This window comes from Schistocerca piceifrons, chromosome 2 (assembly GCF_021461385.2).
Source record: "Schistocerca piceifrons isolate TAMUIC-IGC-003096 chromosome 2, iqSchPice1.1, whole genome shotgun sequence".
In the NCBI taxonomy this organism is placed as follows: Eukaryota; Metazoa; Arthropoda; class Insecta; order Orthoptera; family Acrididae; genus Schistocerca; species Schistocerca piceifrons.
Genome location: NC_060139.1, coordinates 763,002,620 through 763,028,244, shown reverse-complemented (window position 1 = coordinate 763,028,244; position 25,625 = coordinate 763,002,620). Strand labels below are relative to the sequence as shown.

Genomic DNA, 25,625 nt, shown 5'->3' with positions numbered 1-25,625 from the left:
AAGTGCGTTTAGTGTGGCTCTTTTTACGTACAACAGACAGGCAGAAGTTTTTTTAAATGCTTCAAAGAGCATGTGGGTCCCGGTAATATAATTGCGTTCGGGCGACATTTAAGGGATAAGCGCCACCGTGTCGGTAGTATAGATAAATCTATGAAAATTTTGCTTTGTGCGCCGAAGAGCATGCAATTGGATATTCTGGAGGAACTGCAGATTTTCAAAAGTCAAATAAAGCAACCGGATAAGGTTCCGAATGAAAGGTGGAGTTACGTTACAATCGGTTTTTTACCCTCTTTCAAAACAATTTCTAACGCTGCCTCAAATGATTGTTGTTGATTCGCTTCTTCCTCTCCCACATTCTGCTCCTATGTCCGTCCTCCCTCCCCCTTGCCTCATCTTCTTCCCCTCCTCCCCACCTTCACCTTCCTCCACCCGGCAGGTTACTCTGCACAGTTACTTCAAATTCCCCATTGCTTTTTCCTTCCCTCATACTTTTTTTACCTGATGATTGGTTGATGTAACCTTCCTTCCTCCTTGTAGCCCTTGACTCCTCTCTCCTCCGCACCCTCCCTGGCTATCTTAAGCAGCAGGTCTATGAAAAAAGAGGAGGTCGGCATTCTATGATTCTCTTTCAGATCCTCCTGGAAAGATGGCTTCTTTTGTGTACTCAAGAAAATACAGTAGAAAGACCCACCTCCCTTCACACAATCAGACCCGCCGCCTATTAGTAGCCCCTTTAATAGTCTTTGAATTATTTTTTAATTATTCACATTTATTCTTGGATTCTTTAATACTAATGCTCCATGGATGAGGCAGCTTGGGGTAATTGGTTCCTGCTGTCGAGGCTACTTCTACAAGTAAATTAAATTTTAAGAGTGAGCAAGAGAATGATTTTAGATTTGTTTGAATTCACTTGCTTCTATGAAACAGTATTTCGCGGGGAAGTCTCGTTCTTAATTAACTACTAGCGCAAAGCTGGCTGTGCCTGGTAATCAGATCGTGAGAAGTATTTTTTTAAGTTAATAACGCTTTAAGAATTTTATGCTGCGGTATACCATGTAACTATTATGGTTGTATCCTCCAGTCTGTTTTCTTCCCTCCTATTATGATATGTAGTTAGCACCTAGGATAGTGTACTTTCTAAGCGATTCATGGTGGCAGAATGAAAAATGGTCTTGTTTCCGATTTATGCCACAAGGATCCGATTTATGGTGGACAAATGTGTTGATTAATAAGTTATAAGCCGTTAAGAGCTTATTGTTTGTTTATGTCGTTAACAGCCGTTACTGTAATATTCATTTTCGTACATCTTCTTCGTTACGAAAATATAAAACTTGATTTTACTATAAAGTTTTGATGTTAGACTATTTGTGATTTTCATTTTAAAATTTGACATATTTTCATTACAAGAAAATAAAATGTTTTATCAAAAGGTTTTGTGTTAGACTAATTGTCTAGTCTCACCTTTGATTGTCTGTAAAAAGTGGCTCAGGTAATGCTTCAGTGCTCCGAATGTGGTGCTATGTGTGCCGTCTTATTTATAAATCACTTCCTGTTTCGATTTAAGAAACTCTGTATGAAAGAAAAACGATGTACAGTTTCTTAGCTGCGTGACTTACACACTCCTGTATTCACTATTTTGTTGTGTGGATGATGATTATGGTACGCAATAAAGATTTCTCTAAATGTCCGACAAAAGAGCCATTTGGAAGAAAATTTCCTTATGCTGACTGAGGTTAGACTGTCAGTCTCTGTTTGTATCCGGTTTCATGATAGCTTGCATTGTACTCGTTTGGATAACATCTGTCATGACTTTTTCCTTTGTGGAGTGATATTTATTATGACTAAATGGTACGTTAGGCATTGCACTTCGTGAAATGCATTGGCTGTTTGGTACTTTATGTAACAAATTGTAATTTTAGCCCACTGTTTCAAAGGATGACTTTAGAATTGGTTATGAACAAAAACCCGGAACTGGCCATCTCCAAGTAATAAAAAGAGCTATTTTGCAATTTTGGCTGCTTGTCGTACTGAAATAGTAGCAAAAGTAGCTGACTCTCAACGTCCCAATTCCTTTCTCAAACTGAAATTGAAAATAGTTCCAATATCCCCGCTCTGAAAAAGGTTTTTGAGAAGGTTGGTTGTCACGCAAAGGCCTGAACTCGTGATTTCTCTCCATTATATTTATTTGGGAATCCTACTTCTCCATCACTCTTTCGCGTGCAATTAGCTGAAAAGAACTGTGAATCTACAATGTGCTCAATGAGAAGTAATTTTCTGTATTCTGTGGGGTGGAGGATGATTGTTACTGCTACATAAATAGCAATAAAACAGTAATTTGCTTTCATTCAACAGCTAACTTCAGGAATGAAAATTTACTCTGTAGGAATCTTCTGGGCACTCAGCTTTTTTCATTCATGGAATCTAGAGGGTGACGAGTTTCATATCGTGTTCCGAAAGAAATTCTCACAGCTGCGCACTATCTAGTGAGTATATCTTAGGGAATATAAGACCAGCTCTAGTGCTCAATATATCATTCTTAATGGGGTGAAGTCGTAAGATATATTTTTTTTCCTCAAAATATTTATTTAACTTTGTCACACAATAAAATGAAGTAAAGAACATAACAGAAAATAAACTCATTTTATAAATAATTTCAGACTTCAGTACCAAAATCTGTAAGAAATTGTCCATTGAGCTACGAACGTAGCTGACTCTTCCTTAGAACTCCAATCAGAGGGATTTTTCACCCGTTGTAGAACGTTTCATGGCGCATATTGTCATAAGCTTTACGTATTGGAATCTTGACAAAATACTGATATGCAGTACTGTATTTTCATGACGAGTTACTTTCTCGTATTCATCGTGGGGGACCACGGTACTAGGTACTGTGGATTGTTAATTTAAGTCCAAAAATTGTAAGACTTGTGTGCGCCATGAGCCATACTGTAGAGTGTCACTTTGCTTTGGGAAACGGTTTTCACACTGGCATCATGGCGTTAGGGGCCTGTATACCGCGTATGTCCATTCTATTGATCAGTTGAATCGTGTCCCATGTTGTGTCCCATCTTGCGACAAATTTTGGGCACTAAAAACGATCAATTGTATCCTCTGAATTATAATTTCCACATGTTGCCGCCCGTTTCAGCTGACTGGAGTGAAGATTGGAGATGGTCGATAATGTCCGGTTTGTCACTTTGAACCAAGTCGATATGGCGCCTTCTGGTATTATTTTCATCACTAAATCTTCCCACATGATTGTCCAATTGTGCTGTGGTAACTGTAATTCCCATTTATTAGAAATTGGAGTTCCTTTGAGAACTATGGCAATTTTACGAGCTCTTCCTTCTTTAGGACGTCTGTTGGTATAAAAGTTTTATTGAGATAATAATTTCTAACGAAGTTAAGTGGGTATGGGATACTGACAGTATTAACCGGTGCTAGCTCTGATATCGGGCAATGTTTATCAGACAATTCAACATTTGGCGATTGTGAACCCTTTTATATTACACGCTTAATTCTGTTGACGGGTAGTGATGTGTATTTTGCGTGCATGTCTGTCAGTCATAATACACCATCGTTTAAGCTGAGGGTGCAGAATTGCAGAGAACTGCAGAGAATCTCACCCCACCATGTAAACCAACAAACGCTTGCTGTATAGGCGTTCCCGTTTTTTTTTTCTTTTTTTTTTTGGTCAACGGGTAGGACCTGAACTAAGAACCACACTTTCGTGAAATTTCTACTACCCTTCTTATTTTATGTAGCATTGTGCACCAATTGAGATCATTCTTTGCGGGTTATTTGTCGCAATTATGCCTAACACATGGTGTTGATTTTTGTCAGTGAACCAGTCCCACAGTATATTCGACGTTTTATTTGAGATTCTCTTACCGTTAACAGTGTACAAAAAATAAAGTCATTAACTCCGTGAGGATATTCGTGGATGATGATAATACATACACGAAAGTTTTATTTTACTCTGTTTGGCTTTTCGGTACGCACCCATGCAGTCTTCTCAACAGCGGAACGTCAATGATGACTATACAAACATAGGGACACAAAACGCCTCGTCGCCGTGGAGAAAATTCTGATCCGGCAATGAATACGGAAAATTTTAACATCACAAAACTGTACCGAAGTGTAGAAAAACTGATGAGGGTACACGCTTGGCACAGGATCTGTTGGTTGACCCTCAGACTAAAATGGGTACTGCTCTATCAGGCAGTTGTCGATGGGTCACCAGAGGCGGGAAAAATTGTAAAGCACTTATGGATAGCAGTTCCAAAAGAACTAAAGTTAAAAAAACACATAAAAGTAGTTACAGGAGAAACAGATGAGTGAGAGTTAATGGAAGAACCCAAAGGAAATGTAACTCACTAACGAAGGAAGCGCTTGACGACACACTCAAAGGTCCAAATGGCTCTGAGCACTATGGGACTTAACATCTGTGGTCATCAGTCCCCTAGAACTTAGAACTAATTAAACCTAACTAACCTAAGGACATCACACACATCCATGCCCGAGGCAGGATTCGAACCAGCGACCGTAGCGGTCACGCGGTTCCAGAACGAAGCGCCTAGAACCGCACGGCCACACATGCCGGTTTGTCGACACACTCATTCGACCGACTGTTGAGTAGGCATATTGCTCGCAGTCTGTGTCTATCAGCCGGCTAGAATACTGGAGAAGATAAGGAAAGTCTGAGGAAGGGCCAGGTGTGTCTTTATTGGTTCATTCAGTAAGTGCGAGGACGCTACGAAGATCCTCAGCGAACTCCAAGGCAAACGCTTCAAGAGAAGCGTTTTGCATCATAGAGAGGATTTCTTTTAAACTTAATCCTTGCCACACACATCTCGTGAAAATGATGACGGGACAGTCTGAGAATCCGGGGTGATTCGGAGGTTTACCTTTGCTTTTGGAGTCATTGGTGTATTTTGAGAGATGGCAGGTAAATTTCAAGGAAGCAAAATTAAAGTAGTGAAAGAATACAGATCAGGAAGAAAGTGTATGAACATAGTAGGCCCACTACAACATGGGATACGCAAAATAATCCTTACCAAAGCTAAAAATAATACCGCAGAATCCAATGCGTCACCTGTCCCTCTCCCAACACTCGCATTCATTAACTGTCGAAAATAGCTTGCGGATTACACTTGTAAATATAGGTGTAGCGTGACGAATGAACTGCGTTCCGCCTGCTAATATCGCGTCTGGTAGTTACGATGGGTGAGTCAGCTATAAGCGAGACCCAGGTACGAGCTGCCGGAGAGCGGCGACCGGCTGCACGCAGCGTTAAGTTGCACGCGGCTGCAGTTTATGCCAGGTACTCGACGTGAGCACACTCAACGGCGTACCTGTTATGGGAAGAAAGCTGGCGACGTTTCACTGCCGCGGTTACTGTCTCACGGCCACTCCACAGCATGACTGCGGGCAGAGTTCATTAACATCTTCTAAAGCGAAGTGCTGTGGCGTGGAGAGGAACAATGTCACTGACAGGGAACACGAGGTCAAACAGTAGGAATACTCGAGAACGTTACTCACTCAGCACAAAGTACCCTCAAGCCAAAGAAAGCTTTCGAAAGTACATCAATAAAGAAATTACTGTAGCTACCCTACCACCTCAATATTTTCTGCCTGTTACCAGCCGATGGAAATCTTAAGGTGAATGACGGCCACTGTTAGGATACCATGTGTTATTCAATTTTTTTTCTTAATTCATCAGTCCGGTGTTATTCACCCAGCCCAGTACTAATCTCTTCATACACAACCACTTCTGCTTCCTCTATAATCTGCTATTCGTTCTCAAACCTTTCTATGTTCCTATTTCTCATATATGGTTTCTTCCTGTATTAAATTATCTATTCTTGAATGTCCGGACGATATGTTCCTTCATTTGGTAACAATTTTCAGACTTTCCGTCACGTCAGTTCTTCACACAGCATGTTTCACAACTGCTGAAACAGACCCCCAGGGGTCGTAGATAAAATGTTGATAAGGAACCCACGTCCAGTAGAGCTACACGAAGCATGTACCGAGAACGTTTACCGTATCACTCAGTTCATCATAGACCAATTTCGACTACAGGAACTGGTACGTTCGCCAAAAAGAGGGCTGACTGTGACACTCCATGGACGTGCGAAGTGTCTACGAAAGCAAGCATCTTGTGCAACGCACCGCAGAATCTCCACGAGAAGTGGCTTCTGTAGAGCACACAGGTCAGGGCCCATTCCCTCCGTTGTGTGCGTACCGTGAGACGAGAGCTTCGAAAGTGATCCGACACTCGAACTTATTTTACATGCAAACGGTACATTTCTGGACATAGGTTCCTTATCAACGTTATCTGTGAAGTTCCCTCTACCACCTCCAGAGGCCAGTTATCAGCCCAGCTAATTCCTACTTCTATACTTCGGATTCGTGAGCATTTGCACATGATACTACTTAGTAAAATCTAGCAACCTCTGTGATCCCGTTAACCATTTGACTACCTATGGGAAATATGTGTCCAACGATAGTTTATCAGAGAACCGTTGGAACTTTTTCATTTTATTGCTGTGTATTAGTAACGTACTAATGTTTAGCACTATTCTTATAGACTGCACCTGCGGGCTGTGCTGTTCTCAAGTTTCATTGTTAATCCTCGTCACTGTATTTTCGCATTGAAATAGTTCACACCTGTAGATAGGCAACCCAGTTACTAGATTCGCAAAGCAATTTGCGTCCGCCCTTTCCAGGACATACCGCGTCAACGACTTACACCCACGAATTGGCACTGGCCACATCACAAACGAAACCCATATTGAGTACCTGCAGTGTGAACTACAAACTTGGAGAGCTGCTTGGTCCACTAATGTTTGTCTGTTTACGGTATGCCTTGCAGGTTTTGTGCAAGGTACTTATGAATAACCCTGTATGTGATACCCCTCCTCCCCCCACCCCCACCCATCAACTTCCTTGGAAAACGAAACAGCCTGAAATATTACTTCATATTGTTACTTCTGACTAAGGCATTTGTTAAAAAACTCATACATTAATGTTTTTGAAATAAAATTGGTAATCAGGGATTTAATCGCTACTTCCTATCCTGGAACGAGATCCATGAGGCAACGAAAGCGTTGTGATTTCTAAATACGATCGTTGCCCTCAGTCACCGATATTATACGTACTGAGTCGATGTTCGCGCATCTCGCCCAATTGCAAGAAAGATACAACAGTGCTGACATAACTGCAGCCCGATGAGATGATCTTGTAGAGGCTACGAATCAGCTGGAGAATGTTTTACGTGAGCAGTAGGATGTACATTATGCAGAACTAGGTTCTTGTATAGCTCTCCTGTTAGAGACCATGATACATGTAATGAAATAATAAGCAGCCAGTTCCATATAAGAAGTTTACTTTCATGACTGGGTTCTGGCACTTAGTGCCCTTCCGTCGAAGGATATGCATATCTCATTATTTGCGAGAGTCAGTAATAAAGTGCACACAGCACAATGACATAGTCCTTAAAAATATTGAGATAAGGATCCATGGCACTGTGCTGGAGCACTTTATTATTGACACAAATAATGCTATAGGGCTATCCTTCTGAAAAAGGGCGCCAAGTGCCCGAAACTGGTCGAGAAATTAAATTTAATATATGCAACTGGTTGATTATTATTTCATTATATACGACTGCAACTGCTGACGACGGACAAAATACTAAACCACGATATGTGTATTAGATGTCCAGTTGCGTACCACCCAAACATTTCCCACGAGAACGCCTCCTCATGTATCGTAAAGATATCTTGTTGATAACTAGTATGCCAGGCCTAACGTAGTTTTCCATATACTTGTAGCTCTTTGGCGTGTATCCGTGTACCAGACTCGGCAGTCCAATTCCTATGCGCCGAGGGACGAATGGTGTTAATTTCTATGCTTTTTTACATTCGGTGAGATAAGGTATATGTGTTTAGCTTATGGGCTTCATAACGTAGAATGCTTCTCGATGCCGTATCTGCTCATCAGTCGTTGTCCTCCAATCAATGAACAAGCGATGCACTCCTCTGTGGCCTATCCACTGTTGCAGTACGTGAAAGTAGGTGCCGACTCCAGTCATCTATACATTGGTGCCCAAGGCAGCAAATTCCAGTAGTTGCAAATTCCTAAAAGAATGAACTCAAGTTGTACACTTCAGACAGTGAGGCATGGTAAGCCCAGTGCATGTTTGTCCTTTAAATTGAATAGACATGCATATAACACCCATGATGTGTTCGCCACAAACGCAGTGACATTACGTTAGAGTATCACCCAAGCGATCTGTATGGAACCGGATGATACACCAGACACTTTAAATGCCGCGCTATTGCTTGACGTCGGGAGAGCTGCCTCTTCAACACAGCAGTTCTCTCCAATTCATTTGCACAAAATAGTATACAGCAAACGTAGTACTGTCATAAGAATTCACGAGCACTCCATAATTTACGAAGTACGTTTGCTCTCAGCTTCCGACAAAACTCATTTAAATTAATATGCCCCACATTCGAATAAATAGCATGAACTTAATGATTTCCTGAGTCTGGCAAATAGTACAAACCTAATGACTTTCTACGGTATGCTGTTTTCTAAAGTAGAGTTAGGTGGACTAATAGGGAGTGAAGAGGTTCTCCGCAGAATCGGAGAAGGAAGGATAACTTCCATGGTAATATAGGGTGGCGCAGAGGCTAAAAGCTGAGAAAGATTTTGGTACACAATGAAAGAGGGCGCAAGCAAATGTAGGCTTTATTTTCAGGGTATGACGAACAAAAATGCCCGGAAAACAATCCGGAAAATACCGTTTGCAGTCTATCTACAAATTACAATGTTTTGGAGACCTCCCAGTTTGGGCTGAAAACTATTGTCTACTTTTACATTCCAGTCTAATTTCTTCAGACCTCTTCATCGCTACATGTGCGACACACCAATTCCTCTCTATAGCTGTTGAATAAAGAAGAGTCAGTTCTACGATGTAACGTTTACTCTTTGTTACACGCCCCAGGCATTAGTGGATAAACGTAGATGCGTTTGATATTTATGGGTAAAAAAATCATAAATGTTTCCCCTCTTCCCTCCTGCCCAGCACGCAGACTTCTCGTGCAGTTGTGAACGCTCTGGACTCGTAGACGACAGTATAGTCGTACCGAACTTCGTTTTATCCATCTTGATTTGTGTTTTACTACAATAATTAAAATAGCAACAATTGTTCCTACGAAGAGGCAACGACCAGTGTCTTACCCTATATTTCACCTCGCTGAGAATTTCCATATCTAATGACCTTTTCGTCAACGGGACAGTAATGGTTAATATTCCTGTCATCTGGCATTCCTATTTTCTTCGGCCTTTTAACTGTTCTAATGTACCAATTTTCAAACACTTTCAATGTACTGTTTACAACAATCCCGATTAAGTGCTTTGTGGCAAGCATGTTTGTGTGTGTGTATGTGTGTGTGCGTGTGTGATGAAACAGATCAAAGGATCAAAGGCATGGTCATTTATGTTATACTTACCTACTTCGGTGCTGTACCGTCTCACAATAACGGCGTCGGAAGCCGTTTATCCGTTTAAAGTCAATTAAAATTTCGATAGTTTTTGTCCGCTAGGATTCTTCAGCTTGAAAAGGAAAAGGAAAGATATTTAGCTACTTTTTATCGTAAGCTTGATGCGGCTTACCATACCTCTTCCTGGCCTATTATACTGTTTCACTCCCATGTAGTTACCTGTATATTAATTTGGCCACCTCTTTCTTGACTGTTAAGATGTTAATTTACTATGTACGTAACACAATCTTTGTAAAAATTTCTCAAACTCCTCACTACTTTCTATCAGAACTGCCGATTCATTCATAAACAATAAATGTCATTCAATGGGCGTTGAGAAAGCTTATCAAGATGGACAATAAGAAAGTACTGGACGGCATCCAGCATGTTCAAAGGGGCGATCAGCAGCTAAGAGTTGCAATTCATCCAACGTGATTACCAAGTCGGAGTCTTCTCTCATCCTACAGTTTAGAAATTGTTCCACATTTCTTGGGGAACAATATGATTAAAAAAAGCAAGAATGAACACAAAAATAACATCCTCGTAATTTTGACAGGAACAAGGTGAGGGTGTGGTAACATCAACTGTCTTATCAAAAGTTTCAGGACATATGTCAGTGGAAATTAAAATGGCCATGTCCAGCCTTCGTGTTTGTGACGAGTAGAGCTTTACTGTGCACACTGTCAATGAGATGTCTGATTGTCTGTGGAGGAAGCCTAGTCTTCCTCAAAAAGTGAAACCAGAGGAAATGGTGATTTTTTTTATTTGCTGCCATTTAAAAATGACTTGTCACTTAGTTTACTGCGACAGGTCATGTTTTCGCAACTTTAAATTACATACAATGTGTTTCACAATTCATGTTACACACTTCTGGACGTTATTGAGAGGACTTAGTGGATCGCGTTTTACGTAGAAATCCTTAAGCGGAAACGTCAAACATCGACACTACAGAGCGTCAAAGTTATAGACGCTGACGCCTGTAAACGTTTGTATATATAGGTTGATTCGGTTATGATGTTACAGACTTTCAGGGATGATGGAGATGAACAAATGTAGCAATTTAAGGTCAACGTCTCTGGTTCGGAAACGAACGAGTCGAAAGTTACAAGCGAAAATCATTCTCATACTTCTGACAGTGGAATAACTGCACCGGTACTGTTGTTGTTGAGAATGTATGGTATGGAACTTTCCGAACTGGTAATATGCACCAGGATAAGAAAAAATGTCCAGTAAATATGTGATCTAAAATACATACTTGAAGAGCTATGAGCACCTGTTCATAATCTGTAATGTGAAACACCAAACCTCTATTGAACAAGTGTTCATAGTTCTTAAGGTATTCATTTTAGAGCCCATTTTTAACTAGCAAGTTTTTCTCTAGTCTTGGTCTATAGTACCACCTCAGAAAAATCTTAGCAACAACAGTACCGGTACATGTATTCCACTATCAGAGGTATCAGAAGAGTTTTCGCTTGTAACTCTCGACTCGTTTGTTTACTGTACTGGGATCTTTACTACAAATTGATAAATTTATCCTTATCCATCATCGTTGAAAGTTCGTTATATATCACGGAAACACCCAGTGCGCACATACATTTACAGGTGCCAGCGCCCATATTTTTGACGCTCAGTGGCGTCGTTGGTTGACGTTCCTATGAACAACTTGATCTACTAAATACCCTCTACAACCTCTAGAAATGTCTAACATGAACAGTAAAATTTCCTATATATATACATAATTAGCGACCTGACTAGGCTCCGCAACGGTCAGATGACTTGTGTGGCGTAGTGAAGTTTGTGAGCTGTTGCAGAGAGGTACTGATAAATTTCGGAGAACGACATTAAACAACTGAAGATCATCACTACCATAACACTTACGCGATGTGGGCAGCGCGTGGCTCGAAAGTTTTCTGCAGGCATCAATATTTTGTGTTGCATGTTGCAATGGCGTCTGGAGTGACATCTCATGGCAGTGATGGTAGCACGTCGTGATGTAAGTAATATGTTTACAAGCAAAGTAAATATTGTATGCGAATCATCAGCGTACGTGTGTGTGAGTCATTCAGTATGTATTGGAGGCACAAATGAAAAAAAAATTAAAAAATTCACGCATGATAAACATGTTTAGTTAGTGTTATAGTATTGCTCTTGTGAAGCATAATACACACTGTGGTGTATTGTTGAGACTATTTGCTACAATTCTTTGTCATGGGCTCTTTACGGCAGGCTTCTTCGCTGTGCCATGCAAAGAATCATGTCCTCATCTACGTTTGATTCAGGGAAGGCAGAAAGCGAAAAGTTGAGACGTCTGCTGCTGTGCTGGAGGAACGTACTTTGTGTAAAAGAAGGAAAGTTGCTGAAGCAGTTATTCGGAAAATGTTATTATTATAGCCTAAAAAATAAAACACCACATATTTTAAATTAACATGTGTTTTCACTATGCAGTTGTTCTTAAACTATTGCAGAGAAACTGTTGGTGACAAACATTTTATTATTTCAAATTGTCATCTCACATCACAGCCTGAAGGTGGAGGGGATACATTTTGTTATTAGCCGTATTCCTAATGATACTTCAAACATGAGTAATTCACTACCTGGTGTAAGAAGAATTTCCAACTAATTAATTGTGCCAATTGCGACTGCTTATCTGAGGAAAGCAGAACTGGTAGTCTGAAATTGTCAGCATATTTCGAAATTTGTACGAGTCAAGAGCTCAGATGGAAACCCAGTTCTAAGCAAACAAGGGATAGCAGAAAGGTGGAGGGAGTATATAGAGGGCCTATACAAGGGCAATGTACTTGGGGACAATATTATGGAAATGGAAGAGGATGTAGATGAAGATGAAATGGGAGATACGATACTGCGTGAAGAGTTTGACAGAGCACTGAAAGACCTGAGTAGAAACAAGGACCCGGGAGTGGACAACATTCCATCAGAACTACTGACGGCCTTGGGAGAGCCAGTCCTGACAAAACTCTACCATCTGGTGAGCAAGATGTATGAGACAGGCGAAATACCCTCAGACTTCAAGAAGAATATAATAATTCCGATCCCAAAGAAAGCAGGTGCTGACAGATGTGAAAATTACCCAACAATCAGTTTAATAAGTCACAGATGCAAAATACTAACGTGTATTCTCTACAGGCGAATGGAAAAACTGTAGAAGCTGACCTCGGGGAAGTTATGTTTGGATTCCGTAGAAATATTGGAACACGTGAGGCAATACTGACCCTACAACTTATCTTAGAAGCTAGATTAAGGCAAGACAAACCTACGTTCCTAGCATTTGTAGACTTAGAGAAAGCTTTTGACAATGTTGACTGGAATACTCTCTTTCAAATTCTGGAGGTGGCAGGGGTAAAATACAGGGAACGAAAGGCTATTTACAATTTGTACAGAAACCAGATGGCAGTTATAAGAGTCGAGGGGCACGAAAGGGAAGCAGTGGTTGGGAAGGGAGTGAGACAGGGTAGTAGCCTATCCCCGATGTTATTCAATCTGTATATTGAGCAAGTATTGAAGGAAACAAAAGAAAAATTCGGAGTAGGTATTAAAGTCCATGGAGAAGAAATAAAAACTTTGAGGTTCGCCGATGACATTGCAATTCTGTCAGAGACGGCAAAGGACTTGGAAGAGCAGTTGAACGGAATGGACAGTGTCATGAGAGGAGGGTATAAGATGAACATCAACAAAAACAAAACGAGGATAATGGAATATAGTCGAATTAAGTCGGGTGATGCTGAGGGAATTAGATTAGGAAATGAGACACTTAAAGTGGTAAAGGAGTTTTGCTATTTGGGAAGCAAAGTAACTGATGATGGTCGAAGTAGAGAGGATATAAAATGTAGACTGGCAATGGCAAGGAAAGTGTTTCTGAAGAAGATAAATTTGTTAACATCGAGTATTGATTTAAGTGTCAGGAAGTCGTTTCTGAAAGTATTTGTATGGAGCGTAGCCATGTATGGAAGGGAAACATGGACGATACCTAGTTTGGACAAGAAGAGAATAGAAGCTTTCGAAGTGTGGTGCTACAGAAGAATGCTGAATTAGATGGGTAGATCATATAACTAATGAGGAGGTATTGAATAGGATTGGGGAGAAGAGAAGTTTGTGGCACAACTTAACTAGAAGAAGGGATCGGTTGGTAGGACATGTTCTGAGGCATCAAGGGATCACCAATTTAGTATTGGAGGGCAGCGTGGAGGGTAAAAATCGTAGAGGGAGACCAAGAGATGAATACACTAAACAGATTCAGAAGGATGTAGGTTGCAGTAGATACTGGGAGATGAAGAAGCTTGCACAGGATAGAGTAGCATGGAGAGCTGCATCAAACCAGTCTCAGGACTGAAGACCACAACAACAACACGAGTATCTGCTCACCGTTGAGTGGGGAGTGCTCGTTAAAAGGTAGAGTGAAAAAAAAAATACTCAGCCAGGATTCGGCCCCACAGTCTTTCAGTTTAGAGCCACACACTCTACCTTTAGCCCACTACGACATATCCCATACTCGGCTTGCTGCATTCTCGAGTCACTTTGCTCCCTCGAGTTATGGCGGCTGTTCGCTAGGAGTCAGTGGCATCGTTTCTACAACTTACATTTCATTAATTCGAACAATTTTTACGAAATATTTCGAAATCTTATAGAAAAGCCTTCCTCATGAATCAGTGTGTCTGTTAGTCAAAAATGGGTCAAAATCAATATTTCGTCCATAAGGGACGGCATTATGAGAGCTGCGACTGGTGACGAACACAAATAAAACAGCTTCTGCGTCACTCACTTTTTTATTTTGCCATTGCATGTTTCGATGGTTCACATCATCATCTTCAGGCAGAAAACTGTTTATTTACGGGGCTGGTTTTGGTGAAGAGTACAGACGCCTTTTTACACTATATAAATACCTACTAAAATAACTGAATTGTGGCATATGTCAGTATTCTGGTGCAGCTTGTTCATATTTCAAAAAATTAAAAACACGTTTATTTCTGTAACCAATGTAAACAATATTTATATGTAATATTTACAAGATCTCTAATGTGACAGTTTATAAGTAATGTGCAGTGTCGAGGATATAGCTTACATCAAACAACAGTACGCAGAACTTTTACAACATTACCGTCCCTATAAGTACACCCGAAATTCATGTTTTTTTTAACCTCTAAAGTGCCTTTCCTAAATAAACAAATTTTTATCATTAGCCAAAGACACAAAACGCCGTACACTGCCCTTGGTCTGTGACTGTGGAAAGACGTCTGACTCTTCACCAACACCAGCCAATTCTCCACAGGAAGACGATGGTATGAACCATCGAAATGTGTAGTGGCAAAATAAACAAGTGACTGATGCAGAAACTGCTGTGTTTGTATGGATCAATATCGTTAGAGCTGTTCCTGAGATTAGCTCTCTCTTTACGGACGGACGTAAGTAAGTGACTTCAATTAACATGTATAGAAATGAGATGTGAACCTTATTTTATTTCTTATTATTTTAACAAAGTTTAACAATGTGACAGCTTCACGTGTGAAGTTAAAACTAACTGGGAGACGGAAATAGTTAAAATTAACAATTTAAAATCTAAGAAAGAGGGAAAAGAGGCACTTAGGTAAAGTTTAGGTTTATGGAATGCCACCACCGATGCTTCCCAGGAGGGAGTATCTGAGCCTCTCGCTGCTGGGGAGCTAATGCCAGATTTACTACTACTCATCATCCTAGGCGAGGACGTCAATAATACTTCGAGCCTCCCGCCCTCAGACGGCTTGATTCTGCTTCTACATGATCGAAGAGTGTGCTGCCCTTTATTTGTACATTTCTCTTGCAGTTTAATAGTTCGTGACACTCCGGTGACTATGTATTTGGTCGCGCCTGTGCTGCTGTCATCTGATCTACCATTTCTGCTGCAGCCTGTCTCGTTTGTTTTGCCTCTCTGATCATTTGTCATCTGCGTCCTTTGCCGCCTGTGCCCTTTGCCGCCGGTACTCTCGTCTCTGCAAGTACTCGTTTTGCAGCGCCCTACACAGTCTGTCCGCATAGTGGTGTCATCAATTTACGAAGTCTGAGCTCTAAATGGTTGTGTTACGTCGTTGTGTGGGTGTATTATTCGTATCTTCTGCGACTAATCGGCAGAGTATAGAAGTACGTCTCTCGGGTTCTTGTCTGTCCAGAGAAACAATTAGCCTCCTGAAAGAGGTTTATACGCAGTAGATCAAGGGGTATTGGCCATGGCGGGTTAATAAATGATCCACTCACCGCCTGGGGTATGTTTCATCCCGAATTGCGCAGAGATGTTGGGAAGAAGGTAGTGTTGTAGGACGCTGGGACCTGGAAAAATGTAGGCGTTGTAATTCATCCCACAGGTGGTTCTATTGAGTTCAGGTCCGGTCCTGTGCAGGCATGCCCATTTTGTAAATGTTATTTTTTACATTGCCTCGCAGATATTATTTTATGACAGCGTGTAATGTCACGCTAATACAGTCATCGACTCCAAACTGTTACTCTACTGCACAAACTATACAGTGCTTCACTTTCTTCCGCATTTAGCGGTTTTACATACACTAATGGAACCACATCTTCGCGAGGAAATTCACTCCCATGCCTTAACGCAAGCACCTCTGTAATTCGCTGTTGGCACTGCACATGATGGCAGTGATTGCTACCGGATATAGCGTGATTCGTCACTCCAAATTCTTTTCCAGTCATCTACTATTCAGTCGTGTCGCTCTTTTCATCACCGTACGTGTTGACTACAGATATATTTTCCTTATGAGACGCCACATTGTTTATAACTCCATACGCGCAGTCTTTGTGATAGCTGAACTCATGGTTGTACTTTGAAACTCACAAGCGACCCCTTCCGGTTATTTCATGCGATTTTTTTACAACCAAAACATCACTGTTCCACGGACCCTGTCCGTCCGTACCTGACGTCTATCCGGTCTCGGTTTATCTGTGGTCGTTCCTTCGCATTTACACTTCACAGTCACATCACTGGCGACCCGGGCAGCTTTAGAAGGGTTGAATTGTCTCTGCTGGATCTGTTACTCAGATGACATCTAATGACTAGTTCACGGTTAGAGTCACTGAGCTCTCCTCCCCCAACCCCCCGTTCTGATGTTACTGCCACTTTACTGACACGATACTCCTCCCCTCCTCCTTTTATACTGGTGGGTTGACTTCTCCTGACATCTAGCGGTCAATTCCGCTGTACAAACGGGTGCCCCGATACTTCTTCCTGCACAGAAATGAAACATTATGAGTTATAACACGTATTTTCTGTTCCGGGATAAGATTACTACGGTGCAAAAATAATTCCTTAATGATCAAATTCATATAAAGATACTTTTACAGTTTTGTGAGATTGTCTATCATCTGTCTGTGCGAATCGACGCTGACTATCTGTCATATACTAGGAAACGAAACCGTCATTAATATTGTTACTGAATGAACCCCTACTACAGAATAACGTCTGCAGGGAAATTAGACAACGTGGAACCTTGCTGGATTAATGACTGTTGTTCCGGCAGCTTGATATTTACCCTGAAGTTTGCACTGGGTTCTAATCGCCTTCATCCAGTGATACTGCATGGTCTCCACAGACATCGGAACGGTACCATCAGACGTTGTCATTTACAGGAAGAAATGTATGCACCACAAATAAACCAAGAGTAGACTGCTTTCGTTCGCCACATAAAACATTTGATACCGAATCTCTGTATCTTGTCCATTTTCTAAATAAATTCTCATTGAGTAAAATAGTTGAACATTGTCTTACTTTAACATTACATCTACATCTTTATTTGTTACAAAACAGAGTGCCGGTGATGCATTAAAAGAAAAAAGTACTATGACTCATAAACACAAATCCCTTCCTTCCCTATCTACTTATTCCGAACATGCCTACGAGTCAATGATCTTCAGTATCGAGGCCTTATGGAAAATGTATTTCGAAAAGTAGTGAGAGATCAATCGCAAATATAAAACGGATCAATATAGAGTCTGAAACCTCCAAGTTCCAGAACACTACGATTACACCTTCTGTTTTGTCACTTTCAACCGTTTGTATTCACCGACAGAAATTAATGAGCAACAGAACTGAGAAGTCCACCACGTTAGAAAATAGGAAAACTCAATTGAAGACCTCAGCTGTAAACAGTACGAGATATCTTAAAATATTGGTGAAAGGAAAACCAAGGTTCATAATGTTTGTTGTTCTAGAAAAACTTTTGACTGTGTTGACTAGAATATAACTTTGAAACTTGAAAGTTTCTGGGATAAAATACAGGGAACGAAGGCTTACCCACAACTTATACAGAAAGCAGACTCTGTCGAAACACGTAAGGGAAACAAAAAATGTAAAGAGATTGAGTCAGTGTTGTAGCCTACCTCCCACGTTCTTCAATCGGCACACTGAGGAGGCAGTAAAGGTAAGCAAGGGAAAATTTCGAATGGCACTGACAGTTCAGTAAGAAGAAAAATAAAATTTGAGGTTTTACCAATGAAGTCGTAATTCTGTCGTAGAAGGCAAATGACTTAGAGGATCAATTGAAACTGGATATTTGTGGTAAGGACCATGGGACAAAACTATTGAAGTCATCGGTCCCTAGGCTTACACACTCCTTAATCTAACTAACAACACACATACACACACCTATGCCCGAGGGAGGACTCGAGCCTCTGACGGGGGGAGACGCATGAACCGTGCAAGGCGCCTTACACCGCACGGCTACCCCGTGCGGCAAGACCAGTTGAAAGGAGTAGATAATATCTTGAAAAAATTATAAGATCAGTATTTTTTTTAAGTAAAAGAAGAAATTATTAGAATTAAATGATGCAGTGTTGAGTGCATTAGAACATAAAACGAGTCAATAAAAGTGGATGATGAGTTTTGTTATTTGGGCAGCAAAATAACTTTAGCCGAAGTAGAGAGGATGTAAAATGCAAATCGGCTATAGGCAGAAAAATATTCCTGAAAAGAAAAATTTATAGTTGTGTTACAACGCTGTCAGTCACTTTTATATTTATTTTATTTCTGAGGTAATGCTACACCTTTGAAGCGTGTTCTGTTCATCGCCGGGCTTGTATACATATAGACGCATGATAATCTAAATTAATACAGAAATTCTGGAGCTCCAGTTTGGTGCAATGTTCTGCTGATGAAGTAGTAGCTATCGGGCAATCTTACCTAGGCGTAATTTAGATCATTTCATAGATTTTATAGTTTAATAGCATGTATCTGTATTTACACGTGGCTGAAGATGAGCAGAATATGCGTGTTATGTTAAATTGAAAATAAAATAAATATCGCCGTCGGTAAAAGTTTAAAACAAAGAAAAATTTCATATAGTCACAGTCTGTACACTTAGCCACTTCGGTAGCAGTTAATAAAGAGGAATTTGTTAAACTCGACTGCAAATTCCAATGTTGGTATGTCTATTCTTTAGATATTTGTCTACAGGGTAGTCTTGGACGATAAACAGTTAAGACAAGGAGATGTGGTGGTATAGAAGAATGCTGGAAATTGCATGAATGGGTGAATACCTTACAAGAATGTAAGAATTATAAATGGGAAAAGAAATTATCGGCTAAGAGGACACATCCTGAGGCATCAAGGATAGTGATTTTGGCAATGGAGGAAACTGTAAGTAAAAACTGTAAAGAGTGACCAAGACATTAACACTGTAAGCAGGTCATAATTTATGTAGGTTACAGTAGTTACACAGAGGTAAAAAAGTTTGCACTTGACAGACAAGGGAGGATAACTACATCGACCAAGTCTTCCGACTGGAGGACAACACAATTTATTCAGAGTTGCTTAGTAGTTTTGAAGTGAAAACTACTCACTCGTCTGCAGGACTGTCCTGTGTGACAAAGTATCGTCAGACTTGAATCGTTAATAACTGCGAGCCTAATAACGCCTAAACAATGTTTGAGGGCACAACGTATAGATCAGATCTGTGGCGTCATCGTACCAGTTAGGCGCAGGTGTGTGATTATTAGGAATTAGCTTCGTGTAAAGATGTAAGTAGATGTAGCTAGAAAACGCGTTTTGCTAGTATACTGAGATGGGTGTCATTGTGAACAGCTCGCGGAGCAATAGTAGGACCCAAAGTGAAAACACAAAAATATAAATGAAAATAGTTATTACGTGGGGGTGCTGAAAAGTAATGCCTCCAATTTTTCTATGTCCTAACTCTTAAGCTTTTTAAATAAAACAAACGTTATTAACGCCCTACATCTTAATTCTTCACATCTGCATATTTATTTAACATAATCACCCTGGTGACGAATAAGTTTCTCCCAAAAAGGACCAGTTTCTTGACACCGCCATTGTGTAAAGTTTAGCTTTGTTGACGGCGTCATCATCTCGTCTCTGTTTACACCGCTTCATCACTATCAAAGTCGTTGATGGTGTTCTTTAAGTTGTGGAAACATATGAAAAGCGGATGGCGCGAAATCAGGACTGTATGGAAGATGATCGATGGCGGTGAACCCAAGGCATCGGATTATTGCAGATGTCACATTGGTCGTGGGTCCTGGCACTGTGATGCCGACGGAGGTGTGGACGAACTCTTGGAATTCGAAACTCAATTGCAGCACACTGTTCCTCAAGCACCGACATTGTTACGTTACACATCACCATGTGCAGCAGAGGGTTGCATATGTGAAACCACGAAGAATAAAGATGCAGAATACTTTTTATTTAAAAAGCTTTAAGAGATTTCACATAAAAAATTCGGTGGCAATATTTTCCGGTACGCCCTCGTAAATAGAAAATTTTAAAGTCATGAAATATATCGTCTCATACGACACATAAGATATTCTCGGCATTACAGAAAATGCAAGTTACAGATAAGCTCGCGTCGAAAGGGATCCAAAAAGCCTAATAAGTCCAGTGCCAAGCAAATTTGATAGTTACGGCAGCCTCAAAAAGGAGATAAAAAACGCCGTAAAGCGGTTACGTAGCTGACCCATGAGACACATCACCGCGTAGTATTAAATTGAGCCCATCTAAGCGCATGTCATGTACGCTTGTGATATGCTTCAGGTGGTTGTGTGTTTTATGAAAGATGCCACCGCTGATCATGCTGATCTCATCGTTGACGATGACATTCCTCGATACGCTTTTGCCTTCACGAATCTACAGATCCCTGCTTCATGCAAAAAAGAAAAAAAAGTGATATGTCTGTTCTGTAACAATTGTACTGCTCTATTTAACCATTGTACTTAAATTTGATAATTTAATTACATATTAATACGAAATACTTATTATTTTATAGTGACGTTTTCACTAAAAATCGAAACGGAGACACAAACTTCGCACAGAGAACTATTTTTTTATGTGCATGAAATATATTTTCAGTTGCGAATACAGGGAATCTCAAACTGCAGAATGGAATGACGACATTAAAAATTTGTGTCGGTCTGCGATTCCAACCCGGAGTTCCCGCTTGTCTTTTTTCTGTCCCATAAAAGTGTGCACATGATTTTCTGGGCGGAAATTGTTTGCTTAAACTTCACTTTTCTGGGTGAATCTGAATGCTGTCATTCCATGGACTGTTGCTTTGATTGTGGTGTGACGTAGGGCACCCATGTTTCATCGCCCGTAACAATTTGGCTTAAGAAAGCATCACCGTCGTTGTGGTACCGCTCAAGGAAAGTCAAAAGTCAATGCACTGCCTAAACGTTTGGTTTTGTGCACTACTGTCAACATTTTCGGCACCCAATGTGCGCACAATTTTCGGTAATTCAAGTGCTCGGTCACGACGCCATATAAAACACTACGGGAAACATTAGGAAGGTCATCCTGCAAGGAGGAAATCGTAAAGCGTCTGTTTTCTCTCAACTTATTGTCCACTTACTGCACCTAACATTCATTAACGACCGAAAGGCGCCCAATCCATTGTTCGTCATGCACATTTGTGCGGCCATCTTTAAATGCTCTCACCCACTTTCTTACCATTCCATCACTCATAATGTTTTTTCAGTAAACTGCACAGATCTCACCATGAATATCGATCGCTTTCACGCCTTTAGCACTAAAAAGTCTGAAACGCATTTGCTTAATCAAACTGCCTGAACATTTACGACATATTATTTTGGCAGGACGTTGCAAAGACGACAATGAAGCATTTCAGGGACTCTTACAAGAATTAGAAATTGACACTGACAATCGCGGAACGCGAAACCAGGAACACAGCAATTACAGGTCACATCCGTCGCAATTCCGCGATGAAAGAAGTAATAACTTTACACGACAAGGCTATTCTTACAACGCAAATCGTGACCAAAATAGACACCACCCGTACGACAACCGTTGGCAGAGTAATAATAGTTACAGAGAAAGATCGCATTTCCGTAGTAATGACTATCACAGAGACAATCAGAGAAACAGACAATATGGGAACCAAAACAATTATTACCAGGGGAGACAGAATAACTTCAGACGCAACAGTTCAGCGCGGAGTTACGATTCAGGGAGAAATTCTCCACCACGTGACCGACAAGGAAGAAACTACGGATTCTACCGAAATGACGACAGACGATATGATCATAACGACAGACGTCAATTGCATCAGAACTGGCGGGATTCAAACAGAGCAGGGCCCTCTCGGCAAGGCGAATTTGTAGAAGTTAGGTCTCTTAATCCCAATAACGACGCGCGCCAACAAAGAAACAGACAATGACTCACACCGCAGGCAGCCGCGTGCGCCGGCTGGCTCAGAGAAAAATAACATTGACGCTAACCTTGAGCAAGATTCCAGTATTCTTTACGGGCGAATACCGCATGATAATTGCATTCAAGTTCAAACTCTGAGTACTATGAAGAGTAAAGGTTTACACCAGGTTTCACATGTAAAACCATTTATTGAGAGATAATCTGCTTTTTAACTTTGTCTTTGCCATAAAACGTTTCACTTCACGTTACTAGTATGCTTTAGAAACTGTTACCATGCAACAATGTTTGAAGTTAAATATCCAATCAAGAACCAAGAGAACTTATTCAAACAGAAATGACGAATGCATTGTTATAGTAAACAGACGTCACAGTGTAATTGTGTGTGTACATTCTTGCTTGTTAGTTGTACGATTAGAACATTTACCAGTACTGCTAATGAGATTTTAATGCAACATTTTGGTTTACTTGAAAATACATTCCGGATTTAAAGTACTTTCTGAGAGATACCAGATGACACAGAGGTTAGTTTATGTGACAGCTACACGATTTTTATCACGACGCTACTAATGAGTGACAATTTACAATGTTGCTTTTGCAGTGTATCTGTTTTATATCTGCACAGTTTTCTGAATTCTTCTAGGAAGAAAAACATGTTTTAGTAGTAACTTTTGTGGTATAGCAACAATGAGACAGCCTTTTTCGTGGCATAACAATACGTTACTGTACAGTACTTTCCTCATCACGGCAATAAGCGTAATAACTAAGATATCTATACGTAAAGCATTTCACTTTTGTGTATCATGAGGTAAGTACATTGACTTTAGCAGAACTTTGCTTACAGAGGACGATAACTACGACAGTTCCACAGAATTATCTTACAGCAAGACGCGCATTTAGCGCTACAGGACACGCATTTGAGTGATTAATCTTATACTTAAAACACCTATTTTCAAAGATTTTTTAATTACAAAGAAAGTTTTCCGTGATACATTTCATTCCATTGCTGTAATTTGTAACACCTGAGGGTATAATTACATTTATCCTCAGGGGGGTACATGCCTACTTTGTGTACCATGTGTGTGGCAACCACAAGGAACCCTAGCTAATATGGTATTTGCTTATACAACTTTACACATCGGTACCATATTTCTCTAACACACAAATTACACAGCTATCTGATCATTTAACTGAGAGAGACAAACATTTATTTTACTATATCAGTGACAGATGTTTACGTAATTACACAGTTGGATAACTTCACACTTATGAAACTGTATTTTGTCTGTACTTTGTAAACTGTTCATATTTTTTTTTGGAACCATTGTGATACTATGAGAGCTTTGAATGATGTATTTGGTATGGATTCATGATTTTTAAAGTACGTTTGAGGCAGCTGACACTTTTGACATGAGCAGAGAATTTTTTTAGGCTTGGAAATTATTGGAGGAAGTTACGACGATTTTGAGATTTGACTGAGGTGTTATGATGTTATTATTACGACGACGATGTGTATTATGTTGTTGAGGAATGTTTATTATGCTACGTATTTCTCATGATGAAATATTGAAGAAGTGTCGACGAATATGTTTATGTATAATGAGGTAAGGAATAATGAGTAGTGTTTAGGGACTCTGATTTGTGGAAAAGGTTGTTGGAAACCAAGAATCGTACTTTAAGAGTTATGAAATGTGCGTAAATGCGTGAATGTATTACAATGCAGACGAAAATTTTTTTTTGGACACTGTTATATCAATAGCATTTTGTTTCTACAGATTTGTAACGCAAATTCTTGACCTGTGAAATATTTTTATATGCGACTGTCTCTGTAGCGGAAACGGCTGTCGTAAATATTTCCGTAAGAAAGTTAACGGACCACCTACACATAATGCGTCGTGGGCACCCAGCTGTGTCAGACGCCTGGAGAAAAAGCCATTAGCGCGTGCCTTTCAGAGCACAGGAAAACACCTGGAGAACAAGCCATTAGGGTGTGCCTTTCATCGCTAATGCGACACCCTCGTTACTTGAAAACATATGATTACTCGCACTTTGTGCTAATTGCTGAAATGCTTATGAATTGATGGGAAATATTCGTACATCTGCAAACCTGATAATGACAAGTGTCTTTCTATGAGAGTTGAGAGCTACTGACTTACGAAATGCCACATGACTATTGAATGATGTTTTTATGCTTTGGTTTGCGTAATTGCTTATTTCATTTGACATCTGTTTTCCAGCTGTGTTGCAGCATTGGTTTCATAAAATAAAATTAAATGCATTTGCTAATGTGAACACTTTCTGTCAACAGATTTATTAAATAATTATTTTCTGATCCACATTCTTCGAAAAAGGAGCTCTTGGAATGGAGAGAACAATAAGAAGGGACTAATACCAGTAACTGCATTCATAATTTTCTTTTCAAGTACTTGGTAATTTCTTTTGTAGAATAAATTGTGATGCATCACTCTAATGTTAAGATGTGACATAGGTATTAGACATGGCCATTTTAGTGTAATATTTTTTCTGCTTGCGCTATGTCATGTTTAGGTATAAGTTGCTGCTGTTTGCCAGGCATAGTGTTACTGAATTTGACTTTTGCTAATTTATACTGTAGCTTGCTTTGCAATTTTCCATTTTTTTCATTGCTGTTTATAATAATTGTTTTACATGCTGCTGCATTGCCTCGTCCCTTAGTTTAGCATCTGAGCTCAGTAGATTTAAGTTAGCTTAAGAGGGGGTAGACTATATGAGAAACTGACTATGGAGAATAGGTAAAGAATGCATTGCGAAGTTATATAAAAAGGATTTGGGCCCAAATGAGTATTGTACAGTCAGAAATAATTATTTTGAAAGAAATATGAACAGAATACAGAAAGCCTGCTTGGATAAGATTTTTTTGGTGGAAGCAAAGGTTGAAATAAGACGAAAGATCTATGGAATGAAGTTTTGGGATGGACTGCAGTACCAAATGTTACACTGAAAACGAACCCTGTCCTTTCCTTTTGTGTTATCCCAGTATGTGTTTGTGTACCCTTGTGTATTTGTTTTCTTCCTGTCTCTGTGTAGTTTCATAGAATTTTTTTCTCTTTTAATATTAAGCTACATTCACTATGATGAGGAATACTGTTATCCTCAAATATAATTGGCATTAATAATATGTTATTTACTTTGTAAAGATGTTAGACATTATTCATTCTGTTTAAATGCTCATGTGTGAAGTTGATGTTTCAATAATTATTCTGATCTTCTATGTATGTACTCATGTCATAATTCCTGTAACACTGACGTATATGTCTATTTCTATTCTTTTGTAAAGCCCCTATTACTACAAATGTTATCTATATTGTTATGTTTTTAATGATGTATTTTGTACCTTTGTAATTGTATTTTCATGTTGTAAATTTATAATT

At 39.9% G+C, this 25,625-nt stretch overlaps 1 protein-coding gene across 1 annotated transcript in view; it reads left to right on the top strand.

The window, feature by feature from the left end:
- The window catches only part of LOC124775836, a 46,751-nt gene that overhangs the window by 12,519 nt on the left and 8,607 nt on the right, over positions 1-25,625 (top strand). The gene's annotated exons all lie outside the window — the stretch shown is intronic.